Source organism: Leuciscus leuciscus (assembly GCF_965113295.1).
Source record: "Leuciscus leuciscus genome assembly, chromosome: 10".
In the NCBI taxonomy this organism is placed as follows: Eukaryota; Metazoa; Chordata; class Actinopteri; order Cypriniformes; family Leuciscidae; genus Leuciscus; species Leuciscus leuciscus.
This window is the reverse complement of record NC_138734.1, coordinates 1,592,977-1,599,482: the sequence shown is the minus strand read 5'-3', so window position 1 is coordinate 1,599,482 and position 6,506 is coordinate 1,592,977. Positions and strand designations below refer to the sequence as shown.

The 6,506-nt window shown below is 37.7% G+C and overlaps 1 long non-coding RNA gene across 1 annotated transcript; it reads left to right on the top strand.

The window, feature by feature from the left end:
• The first annotated feature begins 208 nt into the window (after positions 1-208).
• LOC309507882 lies at positions 209-4,064 on the top strand. The gene is made up of 2 exons (XR_014209277.1): positions 209-407; positions 2,944-4,064. It is a non-coding gene; the product is annotated as an uncharacterized lncRNA (long non-coding RNA).
• Positions 4,065-6,506: the final 2,442 nt, after the last annotated feature.

Sequence of the window (6,506 nt, the reverse complement as noted above, 5' to 3'; positions counted from 1 at the left end):
CATATAGGCTTTCTTTCTAACTAATCTGTCTATCTATATTTCTTTCTTTCTAACTAATCTGTCTATCTATATTTCTTTCTTTCTAACTAATCTTTCTTTCTTTCTTTGGATAAAATTCATTTACTGACTTGATTTTTTGTAGTTTTCTAGTGATTTTCACATTGAGGCTTGTGTGTTTTATTGGAAAGCTGGTAGAAGTTCTGGTAAATATTGTGTTATAATGATCTGATGCGTCTTGTTTTGACCAGTGAGACGACGTTTGCACACTGTAATGATGAAGCGTTTCATTATCATTCCCAGCTCCAGCCTTCAGCTCACGGCACAGAGAGAAGACAGCGCTCATCGATGGACTGAATCAATGCTACTCCAGATGATAGTCTGTAATTGCTGAAAATCAATTGCAGGATGTAAGTGTTAAAGAACATATAGATCTGTGTGTTTTGTTAAGTGTAGCTTTTTAAGGGATTATCAAACAAAACTGTACAAAATCAGTATTTTTAATCTTCCGGCCGCACGATTTGGGAAAAATGTTACAATTACTACCATTATTATTTTTTTAAACTCCATGTTTGCTGCTTGTTTGTAGAGCTGCTCAATATGGCCAAACATTCTGTGATTAAATCTCAATATGACTATAAAATAATATAATGTGCTGTTCCGTTGTTGTTTTCCTGTTAAATGTAAGCCACTAGAAACACACACTGTATGTGGAGCTTCTTAAAGTGAAAAGTTCAAAGCAATATGACACTGACCTTTAGTAAACGTTTTCATTTTCTTGGCACTGTTATTTTTCACATGACTGGATAATGATATAATATAGTCCTCATGTCAGTCAAAAACTCACAATCATAATGACATTAAGGAGCAAAACACTTTTGCATGCTATTTTTTGTGCATTATAAAGAGAATCAGGCGCTAGAACAGTGTGTGCAGAGGAACAGTTCGAGCTCGATGGCCTGACACACAGAACGAATGCGTTGGCTTTAACTGAGCCGCTTCTTTATGGTGTCAGTAGTGACATGCAGTTTGTCAGCCGGATATACGGCATGCGCTCTAATAGAGAGGAGGATTGGGATTGCCGTCAGTGATTTATATATGACCGTGATCTGTTCAGATACTGGGGTTAATTAAAACATCAGACGTTCTTCCTCGTGTGCAGGAACGGATCCTGTGCTCTCGTGACTCACAAACACATGCTAACAAAGGCACTTGAAAATCTAGCTGACGCTTATTAGGTTTTTGTGGTGGTCACTGTTTTTGTATTTGCTAAAGTGCCCTATTATGGTGTTTGGAATGTGACTTTTCATGTATTGTGTAATATGTGTGTTTGTGAATGTAAAAGCTCTGCAAAGTTTCACAGATCAGAGTGCAGATAAATGGAGTTTTTTTTTCCTCCTAATAGAATCAAGTGGAAACGAGTTGTCAGTAATTCAGTCTTACTCCTGATGTAGGTTTGTAACTCCTTTGCATAATGCCAGCCTGTGGTCTTGATTGGCTGAACAGCGTCTCTTAGCTCCGCCCTCAAACACTGTAGTGTATCTGAGACTGGAAGAGTTTGGTTCGTGTTGTTCGTGTCGAGAAGACGCTGTTTTCTGCTGACAAAGCAAATCCACTTTGATGAGATTGATACGGTAAAACCCACGCCATTGTTACTGTTCGTATCACTGTGATCAAGAGCTGAGATTCAGATATGATAATGAGCGTTTGCTTTCTGACCAATCAGAGCATAGCAGCTCTCAGAGAGGCGGGGCTTAGAGAGACTGAATACTCGATGGAAGCGTTTCAGACACTGAGAGAAAAGAGCTGACGCTGCAGTGGAGATTATGAGGAAACTAAAGTGGTTTTTTGTGTGTGTTTTTTTACCTTGAATGCATGTTAACCTGTTGTAGGAGACCTTTAAGACAACATTAGATCCTGGAAAGAGCAGTGGCTGCCCAGCTTCAACATCACATGTCCCACCATGAGCTCTTCGAACCCCTCCAATCTTACCTCACAGACCGGACACAATTCATCACCCTGAATGGCTCCAACTCTGATCCAGCCCCCGCCAATCATGGCGTGCCCCAGGGCTCTGTGTTTGGTCCTCTGCTGTTCACCATTTACACACTACCCCTAGGACATATTACCCGTAAACATGGACTCAACTTCCACTGCTACGCTGATGACATTCAACTTTATATCAGCACAAACCCTTGGGTACCATGAAAGGCGCTTTATAAGTCCAAGTTATTATTATTATTATTAGGGTATTGAAATAGCATAATAGGGGCACTTTAATATTTTGCTGTGTTATTTTTTCCCCTCATATTGACATCAACAATATGTTTTAATGATCATCATGATGTGTTGACTACACTGACTTCTGTTATAAAGATCATTTAGTGAGAGTATCAGCACTGCGAGCGGCTCGATTGACGATAACAGAGTCACTTGTAAATGATAAATGAGTGGTGTAACATATTTGAGCAAAAGTCTTCATGTATCACAGCAAACATCTCAATGAATCAATACACTTGAATCAATTAAGGCTCAGACACTTTGAATTGCACTATTGCACAAAATCTAAATGCTTTCAAGCCTTTGAGACATTTCTGAAACTTCAACAATCTTGCTGTGATTTAGGAGTCTTTGGAGAACCGCCTGGTGTCTAATGAACTTCTAATAACTTGGCCACTTTTAAGAAACACAGATTTGTCCAAGCTGCCAAATTCAGATATTAGTGTTAATCTAGCGGCCGGTGTGCGGAGATTTAATACAGAAACACCTCTCTGACACCAAGTCTAAACGCAGCATTGCTCAAAATGACAAAAGAGCTCCATAAAACGCAGTGTCACTGTAACATATTGGTGACGAGGTTTATGAATCTGAGCGGAAACACAATCACACAGCACTTCATCATATTTTCAGAAGCCTCTCTTGCTGACTCAGTATTTTCCATTGCAGTTTGTCATTCTGGAAGGAACCGTTCCCAACAACACGACAAGAATAATCCAATTTTCTTTTGCCAACGACTGGAGATCCGTCTTGCCTGAAGGAAGATAGAGAGTGGGATCCTGAACATCAACATCACGGAAAACACCAGGACTGAACAGGTTTTGCTTTGAGCTCTAATGCTTCACAGCTAATATTTGCTATTATACCTTCGAAGAGACGTTATTGCTTTCTGTATTCCTGTGGCTCAACAGTAGGTCATGGGTTTGATTCCCAGGCAAAGCATGAACTGATAAAATCAATGCAATGTGGGAAAAAAGCATCTACTAAATGCATAAATGTGAATGTTACTGTTTTTCTACTCGATGCTGGGAAACGGTTGATTCAGAAGGACGCTTGAAAAGCCCGCAGAAACAGACACATCTTTCAAAGCCTCTAAAATCCTCAAAACATGGCTATTTTAAAATGAATAAACTCCATAAAACACGCTTTTCTATAGTTTAGTTTGTCTAATAACAATGCACAACGGTGGATATACTGTACATGCATCACTCATTCTGTGCAATGGCATTGCAAATTCATTTTTGGAATAAAGTCTTTACTCTTTAAACATAATTCTACAGCTAGCCTTTTATACACCCTAAAAACACAAAAGTGAAAAATATTTTCATGCATAAATTAATCAGTGTTGGGGAAAGTTACTTTTAAAGGTAATGCACTGCAATAGTATGTAACTCCCTAAAAAGTAACTAACTGCATTACTTGGTTACTTTTTAAGGAAAATAATGTGTTATGTTGCTTATGCGTTACTTTTTCTCACCCGGGGCCGGTTGCACCAGCTGTGCGTAAGTTATAACTTAGCCTAGTTTTGACGTAAATGGACACTAAGTTACGACTTACGCACTTCTAAATATTTTTGAGTTGCACCATTAAACTTAGTTGAAGCGTAACTCGACGTACAAACTAAATATTTACGGCAGCCTCCGATCAGGAGTAACGGATGGAATAAAATATCAGACAGACTGAACTGCATCAATAAGCTCTTCTTTTACCTGACAGACTTCAATTCTTTAGACATATATGATTATGCTGACATTTACACTCGCTTACATTTTAAGAGAGAGAACATTATGTGAAAAGATTACTTTGTTAGCGGCTATCTTTAACACGAACCCGTCCTAAACAGCGCGCCGCTGTGTGCGTCGGCACATGTTGTGCATGTCAAATATCAGTCATAATCAATAAACTTAATTTCTTATGTTTTTTGTATCAATATTTATTTATTGATCCTTATTCATTTCATTTCAAATACAGTTTCTGAATGTTATTTGCATATAAAAACACTTATGCTATTGATGATCAAGTATCATATTTAATGGAAACTTGTTTTTACCGTTAGTAACGTGAGGCAAAAGAATGAAGGATAAACTGAAATCCACAGCATTTAAACACAACATCTGCTCACGTACTTGAAGGCTGCTATTGGATCATCGAGGCTAAACGTCATATTATGCGACTACGCATTACTTTATGGAGAGCTTACGACCTACTAGCTACGTTCTGCCTTACGAACAAATGGTGCAACGGAATAAAGTTCAGAGTTAGTTACAAACTAGCTAGTAGTTACTAAGCCTCTAGTGTGGACTTTACGTTCCAATTTAAGAAAGAACTTACGAACGGCTGGTGCAACCCTACCCTGGGCATTTAACTCTTTCCCCACCAGTGTTTTTTTTAAGTTGCCTCCAGCGCTAGCAGTTTTGACCGTTACTTTCATGATCCCCAGAATATTTTGTTGTATGAACATTAAATATATGAAAAGGAAGTACAGAGCCTCTGCTTAAAAAACAATAAAAAATTTGTGTATTCTTTTTTCATCAGCACTTGAATGTGTGTGAGTTTCAAAAGCAACATTTTGAACAAAAAGCTGAGAAATGGGTTCAACCTTTCATTCACTAACGTTGAGTTTTGCTTTATCAGATTTAGATTTAGAGCTGTCAGTCTATACATGTGTAGATTTGAAAATCATGCTTTTCCCCATTATTGTTGAATCACGGAAGCTACACCAGTTACTTTTGCCAAGAGATTTCTATTTATTATTTAATATACATGTATCAGACAGAGAGAAACAGGCATAGAAGTATAGGGCTATAGGTGAGGAGGTCTTCATTCCAGATATCTCTGTTCCCCATTTCTCCTTCCTCTCACCCCCTTATGCCTTTATGTTTCTCTGAGTCAGTACAGTAAGGATTGAGCTTATATACACTACTGAGGGATTTACAACTTCCTTGTAAGGTAGAAAAACATGTTGCTTGAGCTTTAAAAATGGAACGTATCCCTCATGCTTACACATGGTACAATCCACTTTCCCTCAGTGTATACATTTGTGGTACATTTGCATCAGTTGAAGAACATTCCTTTCCCTGTAAAGACCATGCCGGCTGAAGTATCATCATCAGTGGAACATCTCTGTGAACGTAATATTGAACACATACCTCAAAGCAAAATATATAACTCTCCCAGCTCCCTGCTCAGCACACATGTACAACACACTCTGACTTCACAAAATACATTATGAAATTATTATGAAAATTAATAAAGAAAAATAATACTAAAACATGCGTTACTTATTTGAAAAAGTAACTCATATATTTTGCTGTAAATTTAAAAGAAACGTGTTACTTTACTAGTTACTTGAAAAAGTAATCTGATTACTTGTAATGTGTTACCGCCAACACTCTGAATAATTGTATTACATTTTGATGAGGATTAAAATTATTAATTTTTTTTACATAAACAACATTTGAAAAGTAGTAAAGATGAATGACGAAGGCACGCTAAAAGTGATGTGATCTTCATATGACTGGAATCTGTTATTTGTTATTCCACTTGATTTCGAAAGACAGACTGACTCTGTTCCTCCAACAGTGATTCTGCTAATACATTAGGCTATTGTTTGATGACAGGAAAGACAGCATCATTTAGCTCAAAAAGAACAGAAACATTGAAGTGTTTTATGACACTCGTGAGAGACATTAATATGTTAATGCAATTTCTAAAAGGACAGTATGTTACCTTGACCTGTTCAGCTGCTCCACAACAAGCTCACTCTAAAACTGCTGGGTTGTTTCAGCCCATGTTTGGGTCAATTATGGACAAACCCAACCGTTGGGTTAAACATTTAATTTAAACATGTAAACCAATGGTTGTGTATGTTCATATTTGACCCAAACATGAGTTGAAACAACCCAGCAGTTTTAGAGTACAGAATCTGCTGCTGAAAAACAACATCTCTTTGATCAGGTGGAAATGATATTCAACAAGAACTAATATTCTCCATCTTATCTCAAATACACTGTTAGCAAACACAGTTTGGCCTCTCGTTAGCTTGACTGAAACCCTTGAGTGTGTTTAGTAACAGAACAGTAAATATTCTGCATTTTCAGAGGAAGAGAAACCCAGTATAAGGCTTGTGTTTTGACAGATGATGAGGAGCACTAATGGGTTTGTGAAGCTCGTCATGTCTGTGTCCTGTCCTGTAATACGGGTTATCAGTGTGTTATCAGTGTGTATCTTCA